This window comes from Theropithecus gelada, chromosome 2 (genome assembly GCF_003255815.1).
Source record: "Theropithecus gelada isolate Dixy chromosome 2, Tgel_1.0, whole genome shotgun sequence".
Classification (NCBI taxonomy): Eukaryota; Metazoa; Chordata; class Mammalia; order Primates; family Cercopithecidae; genus Theropithecus; species Theropithecus gelada.
The window spans coordinates 115296577-115323747 of NC_037669.1; the positions used below are offsets into that span (position 1 = coordinate 115296577).

Here is a 27171-nt window from a genome sequence, read left to right on the forward strand (position 1 = left end):
CTTCCTTCATAAGTTGTGGCTATTAGAAGTTCAGGCATAGAGATGGGTACCAGTTATTCGGTGATTATGGGGAGCCTTCGTTAGCAAATTATTATATTCTGTATGCAGAAAATCATAGATGGAAGCACATTTAGAGAAAATCTAATGTTATTTCCTAAAGACCTGGGAGGTCATGCTATTTATCTAGGATTGCACAGTGAGTTTCTGGCAGAACTGATGATGATCAGAATCCAGGCATTTTGGCTCCAAAGCAAGTACTTGCTGTTTCCACTACATTGTGCTACTTCAGATATTGCCAGAAAGTGGATCACAGGTAACTGTGAGAAATTATGGCTTTATATAATTTAGTTTAGGGCTCAGAAACCAAGATGTTTTAATTTATGTCATCTACATCCCTCAAATGTTTTGAGTATGTATAATAAAATACATGGCTATACAGAAGTGATACAAACAAGGTGGAGGAAGCCTGTATTTTGTAAAACTATAGGCTCTTCTCTCATACTACTATTCCCAAGACATGGAAGAAAGCTGTGCACATGTTTAACACTTTATAAATATTTGTTGCATAAACAAATACATAAAGTGTAAATGTTAATGAACTCACAGGATGTCATCCAGTGCTGGTTCAGTTCTAATGCCGTGTGAGTTTAGAAATTGTGCACAAACAAATCATTGCGGCAGCCAATTTTTCTTAAGCATGTCAGTGATGTCTAATGAGTTCCTTAAAAATTATTCTTCTCTATCAAACTTAATGAAAGCTAAGGCAAAAACAAATATATGTATCATCGTTCATGATTTGAGTAGAATTTCTTATTTTATTATTGTCAAAATAACTCAAATTTGTCATTATTTTCCTTTTAACTATATGAATGACTCTCTGGAATTTTAGACAATGCCTATTGATGAGTAAAATAAAGTGGGTGGAAAACAGAGAAAAATTACGTAATATTCCTTTACTGAGCTATCTATTTTAGTACGAAGGCTTTAATGTTGTTATTTGGTTTTATGTTGGCATATCCACCTGGTACCCATTCAAAGGCCTAAATGAAAACCCACACCATACTGATCTGACATTTTGTAGCAACCAAATAAAAGCGTCTCTTAGACTTCTACAAAACAAATGGTTAATCTAGTTCCAAGGGACAATTCACTTCTGTATACCTCTACTGCACAGCTTCAGGAAAAAAAAAAAAAAAAAAAAAAGAGACTCTGAACTTGTAAAAGGTCTAATAAAGTATTCAGACAGGAGGGAGAGCTGGAGAATAGACACAAAAATAAGAACGGAAACAAAGCAAAAAAGAAAAGGAAGGTGAAAAATATCTCACAGGAAGCCCTCTGAGGGAAATAACTCACACCAAACCTCTGCTTATCCTTCTTGCATTCAGCATTCTGAGGATACACACACATTCCCAAACAAAATAAAACAAACAAAAAATAAAGCTCAAACCAGAAACTAGCATGCACGGTAACTCCAGAAGTGTGAGTTCATTCATTTTATTCATTCCAAAAATATTTATGAAGAATGTAAAAGTGTCAAAATAGAATTTAAAAATGCAAGAGGTGTGAATATGACCTCAGCCTTCTCTCAGGGAGCTCGCAGGCAAGTAGAATCAATCGATCATTTACAGCATAGTGTTAAGTCTGGTCAAAGAAGGAATGCACAGGCTGTTGTGGTGGGCACAGAGAAGGAGCCAATTTATTCAGAGCCAGAGTAGGGAAGGGAGTGTATTACAAAAGGTTTCCCAGAAGATACTAAAACCCAGTTCTGAAGGAATGACCATTAGCTGGTATAAACTTCAAAGATAGTGGGAATGGCATGTTGGAAAGGCTCTGAAAAGAGAAACAGGATGACATCTATGGAGACTGAAAATACTTAGTATAGTATATCTGGTACAAATTATATAGACCTGTTTATATAATTATAGATTACGTTAAAAATAGGTGAGGCTGGAGGTAACCAAGATTCAGATAAAAAGGACTCTGTTCACCAACTTACATTTGTGTATTATAGTAAGCAGTAGGGTGCCATTCAAAGAACCGAATCATTTGCAATGATCACTCTAAAAGCAATTTTAGAAAGGGTTGAAGGAGACCCAGTTATGAGGCAAGAAGAAGCATCAGTCTGCTTGGTCCAAAGAATTGCTCTGGAGTAATCAGCTCATATTTGTGATGTTAAGTGTGATTGCTTTCTACTAAACGTAATCACCTGTCACATTAAATTAACTGTCAATTTACTTTTTATTGACTTTGTAGTTTTGTTTGTACTGAATGTGTAAATTACAATTGGTTTTATGTTTCCAAACTGGTTCCCATTCAGTGCCCCATAATACACATACCTGGCCATTAAAAATAAATTGTACCTAAAAAATTTAAATTTATTAAGAAATATTTTCCATCAACCTATTAATTCATATCATTCTAGTACCATGATTATAAGTGTCTAGAGAGATGCAAGTTAGACAGATTTGAATGAGAAAGATAAAAGTGCCTTAGGAAATCACTCTGCGAAGTTAATCTCAACTGGGGTTTAACATCTCCTGCCACCAAAATAACCTACATTATCAAATAATGCTCCTTAAATACTCATGATCATCTACTGGACTTTTATGCTTAAATGGAAGGAGCTTCACCGAAAAATAGCTGTGCCCTAGGAAAGTGCAGCACACAACGATGTATTTCACTCCAGGTAAAATTAGTTGTGTCTCAGACTGAGAAATATGTATACATATAATAAATACAGTCATGCACTGCATAAAAATGTTTTTGTCAATGGCAAACCACATGTATGATGGTAGTCTCGTAAGATTATGATGCTGTATTTTTGTTGCACATTTTCTGAGTTTAGCTGTTTAGACACACAAATACTTCCCATTGTGTTATAATTTCCTATAATGTTCAGTACAGTAACATGTCTTACAGGCACAGGTTAGTATCGCCTAGGAGCAATAGGCTATACCTATAGCCTTGGGATGTGTTAGGCTATATAATCTGGGTTTGTGTAAGCACACTCTCTGATATTTACACGATGACTACGTTACCTAAGGATCACTTCAGAACATATCCCAGACTTTAAGTGACACATGATTGTACATAAATAAATATACACACATTCCATTCAAAATATAAATTCTTTGACTTTTTTAATTGTGATGATTTTGAAAAATTCTAACATTTTGAGTAAGAGTTAAAATAAACCACTCATATACTAATAAATGTCTCTGACTAGGGCAGGATTGTTTGTTCCATAATTCAAAGCAAAACTTTCCATCTTTTTCAGAATATGTATAGAAAACAATAATATTTGTACACTGGAGTACACAGATGTGGCTGTTTACGGCTGTAAGTAATAGCCCAGGATTTCTGGTATCTTCAACCCCACCTGGCCTTCTCAAGGCTGAGGAATCAATAACTTCTATGTACCTGTACTTGTTTTGACCTATTGGTTTGTATTCCAGTTGGAAAGCTCTGGCTTAAAGAATATTCAAGAGCTGAGAAAGAAACATTTGCTAGAAAGCTGCTAACTTTAGAGAAAGAATTAACTTGCTGCATAAAAGCTGATTGGCTTTCCTATCTTTAAATTAATAAAACTGTACCTACCTTTAGCAGATGAGTCAAGCATTGAAATGGTAATACGTGTTAATTCAAATACCACCTTCTTGATGGATAATAGCTGCTTAGAGAGTTCTGTTGAGAAACATTCTAAGGCTTTGTCTAGTCCTAGTTGAAAATAATGCTGGATTGATGAATGACATTTATCACAGTTAGAGTAGGAAAGAGTGGCATTAGTAACTGACCCAGACCATAAGGTTGACTGTACAATATAAAATATATACTCTGCAACCCTTTCTTTAAACATATTTTAAGAATTGAACTTTAAGCTTTATATCCTAGGTTTGTTTTATTGTTTTGGGTTATAAATAATCCGGCTGGCAAAGTTACCTTAATCCTTTGTTGTAGTTCATTTTGCTTGACTCAGTGCTTTCAATGTAGGTGCTTATTTTTATTGTTTTGTCTCTTCTGATGGATCTTGTAATATGTAGCTTATTTTATTCCCATTTATCTTTCACTTTTAAGTAGAGATTAAGAAATGGCCTCAAAGAAGGACACAGATAAACATGGTCCTGGTTCTAGAGGAAGCTAAAAGTGTTCACTTTTCCTGTGAGCTTTACACAGGAGTTTCTACAACATAAAAGAGATCACAAGGCCAGTACTGATGAAGCCCTTGATTCTGTGCTTGTTACCTAGGAATGATTGACAGTAATACCTTAAAAATCACTGTCTCTGTGACTTAGGAGAAACAGGACGAATTATCCCAGGATGAAATATAGCCCAAGAATATTGTGGGAATAATGCAGATTGATTTTTTTCTCTTTTCTAAACTCACATATGTATCCCTCTTTCAAATATTTATTGACTGCTCAGTTCAGTCCCTTTTCATGTAGAGAATGAGGGTGTATTTCATTTGTTCAAAACTACAAAAATAATCATCCCTCTTATCTTTCAAAATAAAAATCAACTTTGCTCCCAACATGTTTGATATCTGGAACATATCAATTAATACCTTCACTTTAGAGATTCATTACATAAAATGTTGGAATCTATGCTATAGCATTACTATAAAGAGCTGGATTACATAGGAAAATGAACAGATACACCAAAAGGAAAGTGAGCAAGACATAAATGTCAGAGGCGTTTGAACTGGAGCAACTGCATCTTGAACAGGAGCTGGGTAAAATAAGGCTGCATTCCCAGACTTAGAATTCCTAAAACATTCTAAGTCACAGGGTGAGAGAGGAGGTCGGCACAAGATACAGGTCATAAAGACCTTGCTGACAAAACAGGTTGCAGTAAAGAAGCCGGCCAAAACCCACCAAAACCAAAATGGTGATGACAGTGACCTCACCAGGACAGTGTACAAATGCCATGGCAACATCAGGAAGTTACCCTATGTGGTCTAAAAAGGGAGGCATGAATAATCCACCCCTTGTTTAGCATGTCATCAAGAAATAACCATAAAAATGGTCAACCAGATGCCCACAGGGCTGCTCTGTCTATGGAGTAGCTGTTCTTTTATTCCTTTACTTTCCTAATGAACTGGCTTTCACTTTAGTCTATGGACTCGCCCTGAATCATTTCTTGCATGAGATCCAAAAGCCCTCTTTGGGGTCTTGATCCGGACCCTTTCCTGTAACATCTCTCTGGCAACCATGCAAGTGACTATACTTTTAGGATTAAGGGTCCTCTTGTAAAGGAGTCGGGGAGATATGTCAGGTTTTGGAACCAGAGCGACTCCATCTTGAGTGCAGGCTAGGACAATGAGGCTGGGACTTGCTGGGTTGCATTCCCAGAAAGTTAACTATTCCCAGCCTTTACATGCTTACGGTTAAGGGAACAGAGGGATGATGTTTACTAAACAGACCCAGACTTGGGAGTGTCCTGATATCCCAATAACCTGAGGACAAAGGCATTCCTAATTTTGCTTTAAAGTCAGGGATTCTTGCAAAATATAGTAATTAAGAAAATTAATCCTTTATCACAAACCCTTGTAGCAGAGCACATCTCCTCATGATCTTTTTCTTTCTAACCTAGGTAAAAGGAAGTACCTAGGTTAAAAAAAAAGTACTCTATTTTTTCTTTTTTCTTTTTTCTTTTTTTTTAAACCTAGGTTAAAAAAAAAAAAAAAGGTTTTGTACCTAGGGTGGACACATTACTCCTCTTACTTTCAAGAATGCCCTACTCTGTTTATGGAGTAATTATTCTTTCAGAACTTTACTTTCTTAACAAATTTGCTTTTGCTTTGCACTGTTGACTCACCCTTAACTTTTTCTTGCGCAAGATCCAATAACCCTCTCTTGGGGGTCTGGATCGGGACCCCTATCCTGTAACATAAATAGTGTATTCATACAACAAGAAATAAAATGACTAATAAACTTAAATGTTCTATTTGCTAGTCATCAAATAAATGTAAATTAAAATGAAACCCCTTTGGAAATGTTTAACATAAAACAACAATGTAATTCCAGGAAACAGGCACTCTCCTCCAGGGGTATAATCTTCCTGGAGGCTAGTTTGACAATATTTATCAATACCTTTAAGTGTCATATACAGTAGTTCATCTCAGCAGTTCCTTTTCTGAAAAGATATCCTAAGAAAAATGTCTGCAAAAACTTCCTTATAGTTGTTTTTAGAGGTCTCTCTAAGAGTAACGTAGCCCTAAAGCAGATAATAGAGTTTGAAAACAATACAATGAGAACCATACAGTGCTTTCGTCATGTGGACACGAATTAGCAGAGGAGGGGAATTAGAAGACTTTAAAGGACAGGGGCAATGCGTGCTTGCAAAGGATGGAAAAAACAAAAGTAGCAGAAGCATCAAGGATTAAGAATGAAAGTTTCCTGGATGTCAGCTTCAAATCCTGCTGAGGGTTAAGTCTGGGGCTGTCTTTTTACTTCCTTCTGTGTCTCTAATTAATTAGTGTCTTTCTCTTGTTCCATCACCAGGAAATCTAACTTGCATGCACAAATAAATCATCCTTGGCTCTGTCGATGTCACTGCTAAACAAGCATGATGGGTTACACACTTCCTTTCACTCCAATTGAACAAAAACTTTCTCACTGAAATATTTAACAAGAAAAGTAATAGTTTTGTTTGTTCATTTGTTTTTTTGTTTGTTTTGGGGGCACAATACCTTAAAGAATATCCAGTTCAACACTTCAATTTTGTAAATGAAGAGATAAGACTAAAACGATAAACTGGTTTTACTGTGTTGTTAATAACATGGTAGGGATTACAACCTGGGTGTTTAGGGAAACTCTCAGCCCAATTCCCCTATAAAGCAAAAAGGCCCCTAATCTTACCAGAAAATTAATGCATCACTTCTCTCAAGGGCTGTGAAACTGTAAACAGTAAGTTGTAAACTGTTTTCCATGATACTTACATAAGCCACATGAAGATATGTGTGCATTTGACCCAGAAACTTGAAGTGCATATATTACAACAAATGAAACATGATGTATCCACAGAATTCTCAGGAGAATCTTTCTATCCAGAAATCACACTTGCTTCATGTTTTAATGTTGTTGTTAGAGAATAAGAAGGGACTTGCCCAGCTCAGTGAACCTGCTTTCAACAAGGTAAAATAATTATAACTGGATGTCACCGCTGCTCAGCCTTCCTGTCCCTCAGGGAATTCGATGGGCTCAGAAATAAACATTCACCCCATGAAGCTGTGACCTTATTGTGCCCTCCATGTTTGGCTATGGATTGTAGGCAAATCCCTCTGTTATACCTGTGCCCCACTTCACTCCCCTGGGTACCTCAAAAAAAAAAAAGAAAAAAAAAGAAAAAAGAAATAATTTAGAACTGTTTAGAAATGGTGGGAATTGCTCACTTTGGTAGCACATATACTAAATTGAAATGATACAGAGAAGATTAGCATGGCTTCTGTGCAAGGATGACATGCAAATTTGTGAAGCATTTCATATTTTTAAAAAAATGTATAAAATAATAAAAACTAAAAAAAATTGTGACAATAAAAGCATCTCATTAACAGGAGGTTGAAACTAAATTCTCAAGTGGACAATATAGACAGATGGTTGCTGTTGTTGTTGTTTTTTCCATGTAGTGGCACTCACACTCTTAATGACTCCGTAATATGAAAATACCATTAAGTATCAAGGCATTATAATATATATTTTTAAATGTAAAATAGGTCTCAAGTTCAGTAAGCAAGTGTATTAGTCCATTCTCACACTGCTAATAAAGACATATCCGAGACTGGGTAATTTATAAAGAAAAGAGATTTAATTGTCTCACAGTTCCGCAGGGTTGGGGAAGCCTCAGGAAATTTACAATAATGGCAGAAGTGGAAGCAAACATGTCCTTCTTCACATGGCAGCAGCGAGGAGAAGTGCAGGGTGAAGGTGGTGGGGGAAGCTCTTTATAAAACCATCAGCTCTTGTGAGAACTCACTCACTGTCACAAGAACAGCATGGACATAACCATCCTCATGATTGAATTACTTCCCACCATGTCCCTCCAACAACACGTGGGATTATGGGAACTACAATTCAAGATGAGATTTGGTTGGGGACACAGCCAAATCATGTCAGTAAGTATAACCTAAGACCTAGATTTCTGGCTTCTCTAGTTCATGACGACAGCTGCTTTGGGACTTAATGCAAGGAAAAAAAAAATCCATTTGGTTATGGTGTGCTTCAATCTACCTGATCTAATAACTGTAGGTCCCAGTGGAAATTCATACTGTGGATGTATTATCCAGAAGAAAAGAAGTTAATAAAAGATTAGTGATGTACCTCTCAGTAATAAATGTATTGAACATTAATTACTTATCAAATATTGATCATATTAAAAATCTTGGCATTTTGTAGCAAGATGTAATACCTATGTTATATGAATCCACTAAGAATAAAAAATCAGACTCTGAAATGCTTGCTAAATTAAAGTTCTGCAAATGGCATTATGAGGTAAAATTCAGTATATAGAAAGTGATTGAATTAAGCCAATATCTTTAAAATAAAAGAATTTACTATAAAACTTCCAAAATGAAAGTCTGCCCTAACTCCCTATTGGAGGGTAAAAAGGTGAACTCCATTCATCCAGTTTTTTGAAAACACCAAATTTCATGGTTTTTCTTCCTTCCCAGAAGAAGCTATTCTTGCAGGTGACAGAGGGAGAAGCATTTATCAGGAGAAACAGAAATTGTTCAATGAATGGCTTAATCATTCCTAACTTGAAGATGCTGACCTTCCAACTAAGGTCACAACTGGCTGAAATTCATAAAGTCAAGTTAAATCAATACGACAAATATGTTTTATCTCTTACTGTGTAGCAGGTAGTGGGCTAGGCTCTGGTGGAAAAGAAAGTTGGTCACAAGTTAAATTGTTAAATATATGTACTACTGAATTCTGAAAATAAATATACCTCTTAATCTACCTGAGCTTTATCTGAATCTCCTCTAACTTTTAAGATTTTCATGATATGGAGAAAAAAATACAAATACTTTAAACACATATTTAGACCATGCTGTTAAAAGATAAAAACCACTAGAGATATAGTATTAAACAAAATTATGCAACATAATAATAAATGTGTTGCCAGCATTTATTGAGAATTTACCATGTGCCAGATACTGGGCTAAATGCTTTACCTGATTTAACTCATTTAATCCCCATTTTAGCCCTATAACTAGAGTAATATTAAAAATATATTACACTTAAAAATGTGTAGCAGAGAATATTGTTTCGATCAATAATGAATGAATGAATTATCCTCACTTAAAAAAGAAGAAACTGACTTACAGGTCTGTCTTGTCACAGTCATCCAGCTAGCAAGAGATCAAACCTTAATATGGTATAGTAAACACCATGGTAGAAACATACACATATTCACATGAAAGTACAGAGAAAGGGTTTCTAACCTAAAGTGGGGAGGAGGAGAAACTTATAAAGAAAATGAAACTTCATATTATCTCTTCCCAAATAAGGGTTACGTTCTGCTTCTCAGACAGCATGTTGATAATAATTTGCATTTGTCACTCTGTGCTAATAATTTGCTTATGTGGCTTCTTCCCTGATTAAACCGTTAGTCCTCTAAAGGTGGTAATATGTCTCAATCCATCTTTATCTTTCGAGAACTTTGAATCATATCTTGTACAGTATAGGATCTGATAAAAGTTTGTTCACTGAATAAATGACCCACGAGAGACAGTACCCTTGATTAACTATTAGATCAAATCAGTACTGAAAGATGGCTTCCTAGTCTTGGGAGTATTTTCCAACACTTTACTAAGAACAAACTACTTTGTATGAAGCTCATGACTTACAACATTATTGTATTTTGTCCTGTACGCATAAGGTCATAAGAAAATTCATCTTTCATACCATATATGATTACCTAGGAAGATGATCAAGGACTGAGAGATATTTGTCACATATATGGGTTTTATTTTATGATTTAATGGCAGGATTCCATTGGTATTCATCAACTAATAAAATTTACCCAGCTATGCACAGTGAGTTGTTTATTGAATACAGCAAGATTGATTTTAGCAGTTTTGGCAGGTGAAAATTAAAACCATGCTTGCTTTGTTCCAATGCTTGGTAATATGCAAAGTAACAAAGGAACTAGAAGAGAAGCAGTTCATATATTTCCTGAAGTCAGAGGTCAAGGGTTCGTTCACACTACCATTGCATTGCTCATAAAATATAAAATAATACAGCAAAGTTCCTCATGAGACTGGCAGCTGTTATTATTGTAGCAAGTTATATTTGAAAACAGTGGCCTTTTTCGGAGATGGATTTAGCTGTCATTATTGTCATGAGTATGCAAAGATTATACAGAAACCAGCAATTAATACTTAACAAGATGAAATGAAAATGACAAATGAAGCTCTGCCTTGATCTTTGCTGAATTAACATTCCAGGCATGTGGTCATCTTGAAGTTTTAACTCACAATGATGGGTCAGTTTCCTATGGATTCAGAACTGTTGTTGGGATCTTGGAATTCATAAAGGAATACATACTTAGCACATCACCTTGCCTTTCCATTCGTCTATTTCAATTTGTTAAAGGATAGCTACTGAGAAACTGGCTGCCCTTTTTGACAGTATGATATTTTGGGGAATGAATAAATCTTCAAGGCATGATAGAAAAGATGAATAACAGTGGGATCCCCTTATCCATAATTTAGTTTTCCTCAGATTCAGTTACCCATGATCAACTGCAATCTGAAAATATTAAATGAAAATTTCAAAAAATAAACAATTCATAAGTTTCAAATTGTACACTCTTCTGAGTGGGGTAATGAGTAGTGCAATGAAATCTTGCACTGTCCCCCACCGTCCTGCCTGGGATGTGAATGATCTCCCTGTCCAGCATATACATGCTGTATGCATTATGGACCTGCCCGTTAGTCACTTAGTAGCCATCTCGGTCATCAGGTCAACTCTCTTGGTATCCTAATGCTTGTGCTTGTGTTCAAGTCATCTTTATTTTACTTAGTAATAGCTCCAAAGCACGAACGTAGTGATGTTGGCAATTGTGAGAAACGCCAAAGAGAAGCAGTGTTTTCCTTAAATAAAAAGGTGAAAGTTCTCAACTTAATAAAGAAAGAAAAAAACCACATGCTGAGATTGCTAAAATTGGAGGTAAGAATGAATTGTCTGTCAAATTGTGAGAGGGGGAAAAAATTTGTGTTAGTTTTGCTGTTGGAAAGTTACTGTCACAGTACATGATCAGTGCTTAGTAAATTTGGAAAAGGCATTAGCATGAATAGAAACATGTTCTGATTGACTGTAATGGGGTTCAGTACTATCTGTGGCTTCAGTCATCCACTTGGGGTCTTGGAACATATCCCCTGCAGATAATTGGAGACTACTGTAGTACAATCTATGTTTAGAGGTTATCAAAAACATAGAAAACACAATTATCAGTTTACAGATTTGTGTCTAAATCTAGTATCTGATGAATTGATGAATTGTTGAATATGGCAATTGATGAATATGTTGTATAAAACACAACAAATTTCAAGGTGATATATCTCTTTTTTAAAAAAAATCAGCAGTGTTTTTTAAATTGACACATGATATTTGTACATATTTATGAGGCTATGTGATATTTTGTTACAGGAATAAAATGTAAGATTATCATGTCAGGATATTTAAGTTATCCATCACCTCCAGGATATGATCACCTAAAGTAGAAGTTCTCCCTTCAAATTATTTTAAAATATACAATACATTGTTGTTAACTATCGTCCCCCAACTCTGCTATCAAGCATTACAACTTATTCCTTCTATCTAACTGTATATTTGTGCCCACTAACCAACATTTTTTTCATCTCCTCAACATCATTGATTTCATTTGGTCTGTTTTTGCTTTTGTAAAAAATATTAACAGTTTTCAATGATAACCAAAGTAAAATTTATCTCTTGGAAATCCAAAGGAATATGCCCCCCTTTTCTTTTCTTTTTCCTCAGGAATAGCAAAGAGCATATTGGCTATCTGCTTCTTTGACTTCTTCAAAATTGCCTTAGGAATTCTATCCTAATGCATTTCTATGCAAATATATAAATTAAGGCACAGTGCATATGAGACAAATGAGGGAAATTCTACAGAAAAAAATTAGCTTGTGTACTTAAAAAGGTGTCAAGATCATGAAAGACTAAAAGCATTTTTAAAAGGCTTAAATTCGTCTCCAAAAAGGGGGAATGGTTGGGTTGAATACATAGCTACCAAAGACATTTTTAGGACAATTTTCAAAATTTGAGTATGGATAGTGTGTTGGACAAGAGCATTATATCAATATTAAGTTTTCTGATTTTGATTATTTAACTGTGGTTAGGTAAATAGTGGCTTTTCTTTTAGGAAATACACTCTGAAGTATGTAGGATAAAAAACTAACGTCTCTAATTTATCCTCAGGTTATTGAGATAATTTACTCTCAAATAATTCAGAGAGAAAGTATGCCTGAGAGAGTGCATGGGTGAGCACAAAATGATTTAATAAAATAGATTCACTTCATGTTAACAATTGACGAATCTAAGTAAAGGATATGCATTTTTGCACCATTCTTGTAATTCTTCATAAATTGAAAATTATAACTTAAAATTATGAAAAGATAACTTTGCATAGTAGTAAAATTAAAAATAATATGATTTCAAAGATAATCATAATAATTAGGGTAATACTTTGCATTTGTATATTAACTGACGATTATATTAATACATTTTCCAAATATGTGATTTGACTTTATTCCTGAAACAACTCTAAAATTTTAAATACCTTTATTCCCATTTTAAAGATGAAAAAACTTGGAAACAGAACTATTCCAGTGCTTTAGTTTAAAAGATTTTGATTTGTAGTCTTTTCTGTGGTAACTACACCACAAACTGTGCAAACTGCCCTCGTTCAAGTCATGAGGCAAGCCTGTGGTCTGTTCTGTGCTCACTAACCAGCTGTCAAGCTGTAAGAATTTGGGTGGTTGCAGATCAGGAAGCAGCTCTATAATTCAGAATCAATCTTCTAAGCTGTCTTGTCTCTATTTTCATAGCATGTCATTGGTTTTCATTCCAAAGTTGTGCTAGCTCTTCCTGGCATAATTGATGGTGCAGGTGCACGGTTTTAGGAAAGAAACCATGGGAAATCCTATTGGGTTGTGCTGCGTTACAAATAGAAAAAAATCAATGTTAGACAAGTAGAATTGAGAAAATCATGAGGGAAATAAATTTTATTTCATGCTTTCAAGAATTACATCTAAAAGTAGGTATTTTATTTGGAAAGGTATAGATGTTCTTTAGGGAAAGAAAGGAAGAAAGGGAGGAAGAGCTATGATTTCATATTTCCAGAATTTTATTTCACTAGAATGTAAGATTTGTCTTCTGAATTTAGACGCATTTTTCTTTATTTTAAAATTACCTATTTCTGATTCTTCATGTGTAGTCAAATATTCTTAAACAAATAGCGTGTTTAAAAAAATAATCTGTAGACCACAGCTTTAACATTTCTAAGTAGTGTTCATTACACATCCAGGAAAAATAAAAGACACAACGTAAGTGCTAAATATGTAAGTTTCAGTGTTATAAATGATTAGGTGATTCATTCTTTCATTGAGCAAGTATTCATCAATTCATAGAGAAGCAGAAAAGCATGAAGGCTGAAAGCATGTAATTTGGAGCCAGACTATTTGGGTTCAAATATAGGACCCTGTTTCGTGATTTTGAGAACATTTCTTAATATCTCCAAACTTCAATTTCTTCATTAGTAAAATGGAGAGAATGACTGAACCTACCTCAAAGGGAGGTTGCAATGATTAGAAGTAAACATATATGTGAAACACTTAGAACAATGCTCAGCACATTGTTAGCATTTAATAGATTTTGTTTGCTATTATTCAAAGTGTAATCTGAGAAATATTCATTGAGCATCTAGTATGATCCAGGTAATCCATAGTAAAGCATGGGACTATGCAGTTATTTGGGGAATAAAGAAATGATTCAGAAGAAGATTCTGCCTTAGTATGTGCTTTAGTTATCTAGTGCCATATAACGAGTCTCCACCCCCATTCGCAAACTTAGCAGCTTAATAATAAATACTTATTATTTTACAGTGTCTTTAGGTCAAGAATTCAATAACTTAGCCTCTACCTCAGCTGAGGTCTCCTCTGGAGGCTTAACTCAGAGTACTCACTTCCAAGCTCACTCATGGTTTGCGGTCAATGTTCAGTTTCTCGCAAACTGTTGGACTGAGGGCCTTACTTCCCCCACTGGGTGGTTGGCTTGAGGCCTCTCTCAGCTTGCTACATGAGCTTCTCCAAAGGGAAGTTCACAATATGACAGCTGGTTTTTCTCAGAGTGAGACAGCGAGAGGTCAAGGGAGGGCCCACAGAAGGAAGCTACAGTCTCTTTGTAATCTAATATTGAAAGTGACGTCCCACAATTTTTATGTATTCTGATTAGAAAGGAGTCACCAGTCCAGCCCATACTCAAGGGTGGCAAGTACATTAGTGGTCTTCCAGTACGGAAGAAAAGATGTAGCTAAATAATCCCAACATGAGGTAGGTGGTAACAGAGAAGAGAAAAGGTTTCTCCGTAAGAGAATCTCGACATGCCAAACAGAGAACCTGAGAACACACCACTGTATTCTTTTAGGTTTATCTACACTGGTGAGGAAAATTCATAAACATACTCTAATAATCCTTATCATTCTACTACACACCATAAGTCTCATGCACCAGATGCTCCAAAAAGGTTCATATAACTCAAAACACACCCTGACAGAAATAGGCCTCATTGGGATATAATTGTGGGAAGAGTAACATTTATCTGGTGTTGCCTAATCAGAACAGTAGAATTTTGCTGATAAAGGTGCTACTTAGTACAGGTGCAGATTGAAGCGTACCACAATATACCACTTCAAAATATGTCTGTTTGGCATACAGATTATTTTGACTAAAGGCAATTGAGGACCAGTAATATAGAAAAAGCTCTTTAGCGCCCGCTAACTGCCTAAACTAGAGTATACATTTCCTCTTTTGCAAAAGAAATTTACATTTATAAAGGGAGTTTCTATTTATAAAAATGTCTTTTTACCAGAAAGAAAGCTACGCTTCGAGACCACTCTTACCACCCAACTGATAGCTGCATAACAACAACAAAAAGCAACAACAAAAAAAACCCCTGATTTACCACACCTTCCTCTCCTTCACTTCTTCCAACTTGCTTCCCTCATCCTGAAGCTCAAAACCATTTTCCCCTTGTTTAGCCTAAAGATGGTATATAAGCTTCAAGCATCTGGCCGCATCCTAGTGTTTTCATTTCCTTGTGAATTATGTACATAGTAGTTTCACCAGAATAGTTTCCTGAATTTACCAATTTCCTTGTTTTAAAAGTTTAAACGTTTGGCTTGCTAGTTGTATTGAATATCTACTACCACTTCTTTCGCAATGGACTGATTTCCTATAGAATGGCCAGAAGTAATTTTGAAGAAATCTTTATATCTAATGTGCCAAATATAAAACAGTAAAACGATTGCGGAATTTAAGCCCAATTTTTTGTTTTTTAGTGGTTCCCTTGAGGGGCAGGGAGTGGAAGGTAGAGTAAAATGTTTTTCAGCATGACCTGAACACTTTTAAATCTTGAATTAAAAGTTCTATTTTTTCCCATGCGTATATATTGGCACAAATAATTCTGGTGCCAATAAATCTTATTCCTTAGTCCCCGCTAACTTGAGAATTACTTAAGAATTATTGTAACCACTTCTGTTCCGCTTTTTGCATATAGTTCTGAGTTTATCATGGAATCCTAAGGGTTTCATTCTGCTTTAGAATTCAATTAGTCTTTGACTTCTTGAGCTTCAGACAAACATTCTTCTAGTGTTCCTAAGAAACACTGTTCTCTGCCCTGGAGCCACGGTTTGAAGTCACAGAGTACGATCCTGACAAGCAAAGCCTCCTCTTTGACCTGACTTCTGGAGCCAGGATTGCCCCTCTTCTAGCCTCTGCTTTTCCAAAGGGTTGACTTTACTTGTCTCAGTCCTTTCAGTTTCCAGCTTAAGGCTTAATGCATTCTAGAACTGCATTTTCAGGGTAAAATAGGAAAGATTTATTCACAGTTATCGTGTTTACACAAATGCAAAGACAGGATAAAGCATTCATTTACTAATGTTTCTCCTCACTCTGGGCATTAACAATGACCTCTCCATCATAAAACAAAGTAGATTAATTCAAGCCAGAAGAAAAATCTCCATTTCAATTATTTAAGTGAAGGTTTGAACTGTGCTTATGTTAATAAGATAATATTTCAATTTACCACTTAACTTATGAAGCCAGAACTAACAATAAATAAATAAACAAACAGAATGTGGATGAAGGTAGAATATAGTGTTTATTCCTTCTTGGATATAAATATAAATTCTGCCAGGTGGCATCGTTGCCAGTAATTAGAGAATTTAAAAACAATAAGATTCCAATGGAAAAAATCCAGTCCTATATTATTTTTACTTCAATGTAAAACTGCTTTATGTAGCCTTATAAAATTCCAACTACACACTACCTTTAATTTTAGTAATTTACAGTTTTATAATTTCTGTACCATGCTTAAAATGTTGCTTACTCTAATTAGCTTATGGTCAACAGTATCTTTAATTAGAAATATTGGTAATCTGTCCCCTGAAGCATTTTATTGAGTGTGTTTATGGTTCCAGGATGATTATCTAATGAACAGGATGATAAAAAGTACCATTAAGCAGAAATAAAATAGAATACCCATCAGGGCAAAAGCATTTTTTTTCTATAAAAGAACAATTTGTGCTTAAAATACAGTATTTAGAATACAGTATTAAAACTATACATAAATTGATGATTGTATTTTTGAAATTCTATTGATAGTGAGTAACTGATATTATGATTTGGTTCTGACAGTTAGATGTGGAGTCTAGGATGAAGGACACAGAGCTATCAAAAAAATGACCAATCCACTAAAAAATAGTTCAGATGACTTCAATAATATTGCTGAAACAAAATTTATATGAATAATATAGAAAAGTTATGTTACAAAAGGACTGGCAGTCTGTGTTTAATAAGGAATTCACTGTTGGGGATGGGGGAGAAATCAGCCTGAGTTTCCTTCTCAGTACTCTTGCCAAGCGTGTACATTAAAACAGGTGGTGGTTATTTACAATCTATATTTTATTTAGATGGTTGTGTTTTCATTATCAACCTTTATCCTCTGAAATATTTGTAAGCATTTCCTATATAATTGCATTCAACATTGATTCTTGTATTCTATGGCATTGACAAATGTATACCTACTGAAATTTTAAAGCTAGAGTACATAATGTCTAGCAATGTTTATACTAAGGCTTACATGGCATCAGAAAACATTTAAACTAAGACAGGAGATATATTTGAAACTCTATATAAGTTTTTAGATAGAAAATCATGTTTATTGAAAAATGTATACATCTAAAGTAAGATGGCTAGCTAGTGCTTCTACTATCAGATAGATCTTCATAATGTTTGTGCACATAAAAAATGATCAGACTTCTGAATTCTCAATGTCTGCATCACACACTTATTAATCAACTCAGGTATTGCACTGGTTCTTGACTTTCTAGGAGGATAGGAGATCATAGTTTATTTTCAAAATTTGGTTACAGCTATGGAAAGTCCCTATAGAAAAATGTACATGCACACAGGTAGTTAAGGAGAATGGTAGGTCTCCTGGAGCCATTCATAAACCCCCTAAGGAATTTAGGAAGGTTAAACAGGGAATAGCTATAATATTAACTATTAACAGCTTTCTAAGAAGGTTAGGTATCTTCAAATGTAAAATGGTAATAACAATCCTTTCTTCATGGAGTTGAGAATATTCTTTATGATTAGTTGTAGTGTTTGGAAAAGATCCTACATACACTAAATATAAAACACATTGTAGATTTTAAGAAAGAAATGTATTAGTGGAATTTTGTTGTTCTATTTTATTTGCTATCAATTTTTTAGTACTATTAGCATTCCAAAAACTGAGGAAAGACTGTTTTTAAACACAAATCACTCTTTTAGTATATTCAACAAATCTTTCTCTAGTATTTTTGTTTTATTCTTTTATATTACTTTTCCACTGTACACATGGTTTTGGTTTAATATTTTGATTCACCTTAAGATCACTAAATTTGAATGATTTTTTACATATTTGAACATAAAATGGTTCCGAAATTTATAACGACAATAAAGATAAATCCATTGGGTACCTTTGGAGGTTGCTAGAGAAGTAATGTATCAATCTGAAAATGGATACAAGAGGAGAAGTAATCAAGCATTTAACCTAACTATCCTACAAAATTTGTACCACAGGATAATTTTTCTCTTTATAGAAGTATTCTAGCTAATACATGAATAAGGAATGATAGAAATAAAACACTTTAATTTTGTAATACTCTTATGAAATACAGTCATCTCTCTTTAGCCATAGGGAATGCATTCCAAGACTCCCAGTGGATGCCTGAAACCGCAAACAGTACTGAACATGACTGCAGTCAGTTTTAACACACTTCTTTTCATGTCTTCCAACCATAAATCTAATGTACTTCCCACTTTTAGTGCTTATCTCATATTGTGGCTGTAACTTTTGCGGTTTGAAGTGCAAAGCAAAAGTAGTAAAAAAAAAATTTCCCACTTCACAGTTTGACAGATATAACACTCATTCCTTCCATAGATCTTAACAACTTCAGCATAAGTTTTTTTCTTTCTTTATTAATTGGAGAATTTTCACCTTTTCACTTTAAGGAAGCATTTTATGGCTTCTCTTTGGCATATCCAAATTGTCAGCATCATTTAACTTGCACTTTGAGACTATTACTAAGTAAAATAATGATGACCTAAACACGAGCACTAGGATACCACAACAGTTGATCTGATAACAAGATGGCTACTGAGTGGCTAACATACAAGCAGCATAAGATGTGCTGGACAAAGATATGATCCACATCCCAGGCAGAACAGAGCTGGAAGGCACGGACAACACAACATTTCATTACTCTACCCAGAATGATGGACAATTTAAAATTTATGAAGTTTATTTCCAGAATTTTTTATTTAATATTTTTTGGACTGCCGTTGACCTATACTGAAACTGCAGAAAGCAATACTGGGGATAAGGGTGGACTACTGTAATGAATCCAGGCAATTCCCAAAATCAACTCTAATAAGATAAATAGAGAGGCAGATGGAAAAATAAAAGATGATACATGCCTCTTGACAGAAATACACAATACACCTATAAAGTATTCTTGTCAAAAATTTGAATCTAAACAGATTAGGACTCTGGATTTAAGAATTATTTTACAGAGGACACAGAGGTCAGGCAAAGATTTTAAATAATATCATTAGGATGGAAGCAGAAACAACTGCACTGTGAAAAACTCTACAAAACAAATGAACAGCTTCTTTGAAAATAAATCTCAGAGGAGGACAACATGGGAGGGGAACCTACAGAATAAAAACAAATGATGATCTATCAATCAAAATCAATATGTAAATCTACCTTGTTTGTATAAGTCTATCAAACCAACAGTCAAGCAAAGAAATATTTGATGATATCAAGAAATTTTTTAGAGTTTTAACCTCAATTGTCATGAATCCCTTCCCAGATAATCCCATCAACCAAGAAAGAGTAACTTGTAACAGGAGAGGAGATGGGAGGTCATCCTATGCTCACACAGACTTTATCACAGCCTATCACCTATTTATCTGAGGGGCCATTTATCTTTTCCAAAAATCTTTTATTCTCCCCTAAGTTGCCAAAATCTCCCCTCCCCTCTCCCCTGGGCATGTATAAGCTTCTAGATGTCGCTGGATTTTGGGGTATTCACTTTTGTTGTATGTGATGCCCCCATGCATGTAATAAAATTGTATAACTTTTCTTCTGTTCATTTGTTTTTGTTTCTATATTTAAAAACTTTTGTTTGTTTTTCATTGATACATATTAGATGTACATATTTTTAAGGCAGATGTGATAATTTGATACATTCATATAGTCAAATCAAGGTAACTGCGATACCCATCACCTGAAATATTTATCTTTTCTATATGCTACAGATACTTGAATTATTCTTTTCTAGATATTTTGAAAAGTACAATTGATTAATGTTAACTATATTCACTCTGCTAATCTATTGAACACCAAGTCTTATTTCTTGTAAGTGTATATTTCTACCCATTATTCAACCTTTTTTCTGTCAATTTAATTGGTAGCCTAGTCGAAGAACCTAGAATGGTAGAGGGAAGCCATCTTTCACTTGCCTACAGCACATAAATATGTATATGATTACATATTATTGCAAATGAGACAAACTAAAAGTAAGGTAAGACAAAAATAACAATTTCAAAATGGAATCTATTATTGAAGGCTTCCTTTAAATTTCAGGGTAGATTAAACAAGAACCAAATTTACCAGGAAAATTGGGGTGAATTGGGAGACATTCATGAAAATAGGTTGTATCATTTTTCTGTATATAATTTTCTTGTCCTTATGCTTTGAATGGAAATTGCTGCATTGGGCCTTCATTTATACAAATGTGCTCTATTTATGTATGAGTTAGATGATGAAATAAGTGCCTGAAGCTTGAATGTTCAGGTTAATCAGAATACTAAACGGTCATTAAAAAATAACCACACTCAAAGTGTCTTAATTATGTATAGATGTTGAGTTGGTGGGAGGTCCCAGTTGACATAGGACTCTGTCCTTGGCCAAAGTCTGTTCAACATGACCTAAATAAGGCCCAAGAGTAGTAGTTCATTATTTTATTTTATTCTACATAGTGAAAAAAACACTGCATTCTCTACTTTCAGACTTATTCTTAATTTCTGGAAATAAAATTGGTAATAACAATGAAATAATTTCTGGAAATAAATTTGGTAATAAATAAATAAAACAAATAAAAAATAAAGTAAAATAAAATAAAAATAAATAATTAAAATAAAAATTGCTAATAAATAAATGGTAATAATTTCTGGAAATAAAATTGGTAATAATAATGAAATGTTATTGTACAAATAAATTTAAGAGAAATTATAATTTAGCAATGGAAGTATGGATAATTCTTATCTGAAAGGAAGTGCATGCATTTAAGAGTTTATTTTTATACAAAATAGAAGCGTAAAGTTTATGACTATTTTATCTTGCTATCCAAGGAACCAAAGAAACTAAAACCTAATTTATAATGATAAAGTTAAATAAATCAAAGAACCAAAAGTATTATTTGTCCAGACAATTCCGAGGATATAATGATAACAATGCCTCTTTCCAAATTGTGCGCACTCTTCAAATTTTCCAATATAACATTCCAAGAAAAGTACTCAAATGAATACAAAATCTATGTCATCAGTGAAATCTAGGAGAGTTTAGGATACCAGCCTTTTCCCAACTCAGATTCCAAAAAGAAATTATCATTATAGTCAATAAGAGAATGCAGACAATAGGAATATTTACCATTATAGTAAAACAAATAATGCAGCTGGTAAACCCACAGAGAAAATTTCTTCACTAGAGACAAGTTCTCAGAGAGAGGCTAAATACAGAAATAGATCAATAAGGCAGGGGAGAAAAGAGAGATTCAACATTACTCAGTTATTACCAAAATAAATAGGCAAATGATAAGATATCTAATTTCTTGTAAGAGCCTTGAGGAAAGAAGCAAGCATTCTAATGAAAACAGGGTTGTGTGGAACAAGAATTATATGAACCACATGATAAAAATCTGTCAGAACCAGAATTATTGTCTTAGTCGCAGTGGTAAAAAATATTACCAGTTGATTACTGAGAAAGAACTAGAGAATAGTGGAGCCCACTGCATATCTTTTCTAGTTTGCTGCATATAAACTCATAGTAAACTATATTTGTCTCTGTTCATTAAAGAGTAAGGGTTTCATAGTTCTTAACAAATGCTACAACCACCTTCATAATACCTTAAGTAAAAGAACTTCTCTGGTTTAATTGTAGTGTAGGAGAGGAAGAACATTTTTTTCCCCTTCTACTCTCTTAGGTTCACCAGCTGGGCCCATGAATCATATTGACAAGAAACAGATTAAAAAGATGAAAAAAAACAAAAAGCAAAACAAAACAGATTTATATATCTCTAGGGGATATGTTGGTCAAAGAATTCAAAGTTTTATTTAGACTCGAGGAATAAGTATCACTGATCTATTGCACCACATGGTAACTGTAGTTAATAATAATGCATTGCATATTTCAAAACTGCTTAAGGAGTAGGTTTTGAATGTTCTCATCACAAAAAAAATTATATGGATGTGAAGTGAGAGATATATTAATTAGCTTGATTTAATCACGCCATAATAAATAGATATACCTAAACATCATATTGTGCCCTATAGTTACATAAAAGTATTATTTGTTACTTAATAAAATAAAATAAAAGGAATAAGATTTAATGTTTGGTAGCACAATAGGGATGACTATAGTTAATAACAATAACAACATGTATTTCAAAACAACTAAGAGACTGTAATGAAAGGCTCCTAACAGAAAGGAATGATAAATGCTTGAGGTAATGGATATCCCAGTTACCCTTACGTGATCATTACACATTGTATGCTTGTATCAAAATATCACATATACCCTGTAAATATATACAGTGATTTTGTATCCATAATAATTAAAAATTAAAAAGAAAAAAGGATCCAAAACATTTGAAATATTAACTTAAATGGGATCTTTTGAATAAGTTAATAAAAGTATAATTTTTAATTCTAAGATGATTTACTTGTATTAGTGATTCCTTAACTCCAGTGTGTAAATCTTTGGATAGCTACAAATATTGGAAGGCTATTGTCAAATGTATATTCCTCTTATCTTTTTTTTAAGTATATCTTCTTAGAGTTCCCCCCAGGTGAAGAGAATATGTATATAATTAACCATAACTTCTTACATTATCTCTCCCTAGAGGGCTATAATACAAAGGACAGATAATAACAGGTAAATGTCAAGAAAGTGGAGAAGTCAGAACCTTCATATATTGCTGGTGGCAACATATAATTGTGCAGCCACTTTGAAAAACATTTTGAAAGTTCTTCAAAAGTTTAAATGTAAAATTGTTACCATATGATCCAACAATTAGAATTTGGATCTAGCAGACAGAAATTGTTTATGTTTTGTTTCCATGCAAACAAGAAAATAAAAAACATATATCCACAGAAAAACATGTAAACAAATGTTCATATCAGCATTAGTCATAAAAGCTGAAAGTGGAAAAAACCAAAATGTTATTAATTAAGGAAGGGATAAATCAAATATGGGATATTTACATAATGGAAAATTATTTGGCCATAAAAATTATTGGCCACAAAAAGAATGAAGTCCCAATGCATGCTACTACATTAATGAATATTGAAAATATTATGCTAAGTAAAAGAAGACAGTCACAAAAGATGACCTATTATATTATGCAACTTGTATGAAATGCCCATAATAAATAAATCCATACAAAAAAAAGTAGATCAGTGGTTGCCAGGGACTAGGAGGAAGGAAGAATAAAGAGGGACCCTTAAAAGTGTGGAGTTTCCTATTGGGGTGAAGAAAATTTTTAAATTAGACTGGACATGGTGGCTCACACCTGTAGTCCCAGCACTTTGTGAGGCTGAGGCAGGCAGATCGCTTGAGGCAAGGAGTTCCAGAGTAGCCTGGCCAAGGTGGCAAAACCCTGTCTCTACTAAAAATACAAAAAAATTAGCTGGGCGTGGTGGTGCATCCCTGTAATCCTAGCTTCCCAGGAGGCTGAGGCATGAGAATCACTTGAACCTGGGAGGCAGAGGTTGCAGTGAGCTGAGACCATGCCTGGACAACAGAGTGGGACTCTAAAAAAAGAAGAAGAAAAAAGAAGATATTCTAAAATTAGATAGTGATGACAGTTGAACAACTATGTGAACATACTAAAACACAATTATACATTTTTAAATGGTGAATTTTATGATATGTGAATAAAGGTGTTTTAAAAATTAACCTTACAATAGCTGATATAGTTTGGATCTGTTTTCCCCCTGAAATGTCATGTTGAATTTTAATCCCTAGTGTTGGAGGTGGGGTCTGGTGTGAAGTGATTGACTCATGAGGGTGGTTTCTCATGAATGTTTTAGCACCGTCCCCCAGAGCTGTTCTCATGATGAAATTCTCACGAGATCTGGTTGTTTAAAAGTGTGTAGCCCCTCTCCCCACCTCTGGCACCTGCTCTGGCCATGTAAGATGTCCCTGCTTCCCCTTCACCTTCCGCCATGATTGAAAGTTTCCTGAGGCCTCCCCAGAAGCAGAGCCAATGCCAGCATCATGCTTCCTGTACAGCCTGCAGAACCATTAGCCAGTTGAACCTCTTTTCTTTACAAATTACCCAGTCTCAGGTATTACTTTATAGCAAGGCAAGAACAGACTAATATAAGAGTTAACTTTTTTCTTTCTTTTAATGACAGAGTAAGCCTTCAGTGATGGACAGATGTCACTGGAAAGGATCTGTCAAGGCACCAGCACATCAGCATAAGCACCTGCAAATATGCTCTGATTTTTCTTTATATGTGGTAAGATGTAAACACAAAATAATTATTAGTCAGTAAGTGTCTCAAAAATACAAAGGAGCGAGTAATCACTGAAAAATGGTTTACATAAAATAGAATTTTGAAAGCTACAATTAGTAAAGAAAGAGAAAAGATGTTAAAATCAGGGAAAAGGTATACTCCAGACCACAGAAATTAAGATATTAAGAAGTTCAGATGTTAAGGCTGCTCAACTTTGTAAGAATAAAACACTTCTATTTCACAAATACAAAACACTCAATCTTATTGAATTAAGTAATAAAAAGTAATTCACTATACTTCTCAAACATGAATGGACTTCAACATATTTTCTGTATCATACTCATAAAATTTTTCTTGGATGCCAATTAAAAATAAAAATATTACTTTATCTTTGAATTGTCAAATATTATATAAAATATAGTATTTTATTAATAATTTAATTTCGATAAAGTGATATTTATCTCTGTATGTTTATTAACCTTTTACAGAGAATAGCAGGTATTTGATTAATTATTGAATAAATAAATGAATTAAAAATGAGAATTTAAATATGCAATGTATTTCCATTATGATATTTTTAAATTAGCAAATTAGAAATTTTATTTCTGTCTGTTAGACCCAAATTTCCAAATAATGATTAACTAGGAGCAATTGACAATTTACATTGAGTAAATTACATTGTCTTGATCGTTGAAACCCTGAAAAAAAATTCCTACCTAAAAATTTAGAGTACCCTATAGAGAATCAAAAGTTTCCAATTTGGAGGCCATTTTTATATTTAAGTTGGATGTTGGTTAACAATTATTTGGTTTACCTATTTAAATTATCATCTATAACTTCTGTCATTAGTTCAGTTTCCCTTTTGTAAATTCGGGTTTATGTTAGATAGTACAAAATATTTTGAAGTAAGCTACATCTGTTTCCACTTCTGACTCTATAAAATACTAGATGTGACCTTGGTTATGCTACTTAACTTTTCTCCTACATTCATCACAAATGAAAAATAAAGAGAAGAGAAGGAATGTTTAGATCAATATTATGATTATTTATTAAAATTAAAAACCATCACAAAAACCTGACTTGAAATGGATCATAGACTTAAATGTAAAAGCTAAAACTATAAAACTTCTCAAAGAAAACACATAAGAAAATATTTGCAACTTTAGATAGACAAAATAATTTCTTAGGTTAAGACCTGAAGCGTATAAACTACAAAAGAAAAAAATGGATACATTAGAAAAATCAATTATTTAAATTTTAAAAATTATCTTTATGAAAACAAAAATGTATGCCACAAAACGGGAGACGATGTTCAACAAAAGTCTTGTGTTTAGAATATAGAATGAACTTTATAACTCAATAATAAAAATACAAACTATCCAATTTTAAAAATTAGGCCAGAGATTAGAAAAGATCTTCTAAAAATATGTGAAAGGTTAATCATTTCATGAACATATGCTTATTATTAAGGAAATGCAATCTATTAACACATGAGATACTACTATAAATTATTTAGAAAAGCCAAAAGTAAAAATGATGATAATATCTAGTTCGGGAAGTAATATGTGATGTTTAATAGGCTGATCAGAATGTAAAACTGGACAGCTATATTGAAAAACTGGCAGTTTATTATAGAATTAAACACACGTATACCAAACCAAAAATTCCATCATAGGAATTCCCCAAGAAAAACGTAGATACATGTCCACACTAAGTCTTGTACATGCATATTACAACAGCTTTATTTGTAAATACTCCAAACTGGAAAAAACCCAAATATTTACTACTATCACCTTTTGGATTTTTGTACATGTTATCCCTCTTCTTTGAAAAAGGTTAAATCCCTCCTGTCAACAAAAAACCTACTCATCCTTTAGGCATAAGCCAAAGTTTGCCTCTTGCAAGGAAGCCATCCTTGGTCCTTTTCTAAAATGTGGGTTAGGTTCTTCCTAAGTGATCCAAATGTAGTAGGTGGGACTTGACTCTGGAGACAAGGCCCAGACAATGGACCAAAGTGAGGACTAGCTAAAATAGGTCCAGGGCAGAAGCAACTTTCCATAAGACACACCCAAATGTGTGCCATGTCAGTTTACCATTGCCATGGAAACAGTCCAAAGTTACTGCCCCTTTCTATGGCAATGACTTCATGACCCCAAAGTTACCACCCTTATCTAGAAACTGCTGCATAAGCTGCCTCTTAATTTGCATGCATTTAAAAGTGAGTATAAATATGAGTGCAGAATTGCCTCTTAGCTGCTATTCTGGGTACACGCCTATGGGGTAGCACTGCTCAGTAAGGACAATACCTCTGCTGCTGCTGTACACTGACACTTCAATAAAAGTTACTGTTTAACACCACCAGCTGACCTTTAAAATATTTCCTGAGCAAAACCAAGAACCCTCCCATTTGGGGCTTGCCTGTCCTGAATCAGTCTTACAATTCTTATGCTCACTTTCCGTGTATATGTTCTACATAGTGCTACAAGTGCCTATTAATCTCTAAGCAATTCAGAATGGGGACTACATGGTGTTTTGTTGCTGATTCTCCAGTCTTTAGAATCATTCCTTTGTTCAAC

General features: G+C 34.0%; 1 protein-coding gene and 1 non-coding gene across 2 annotated transcripts in view; one reads left to right on the forward strand and one right to left on the reverse strand.

Annotated features, from left to right (window-relative positions):
- The window catches only part of NAALADL2 (N-acetylated alpha-linked acidic dipeptidase like 2), a 971471-nt gene that overhangs the window by 414591 nt on the left and 529709 nt on the right, over positions 1-27171 (reverse strand). The window lies entirely within an intron of this gene.
- On the forward strand, positions 7383-7488 carry LOC112619814. Its single transcript, XR_003118316.1, has one exon. It is a non-coding gene; the product is annotated as a U6 spliceosomal RNA (small nuclear RNA).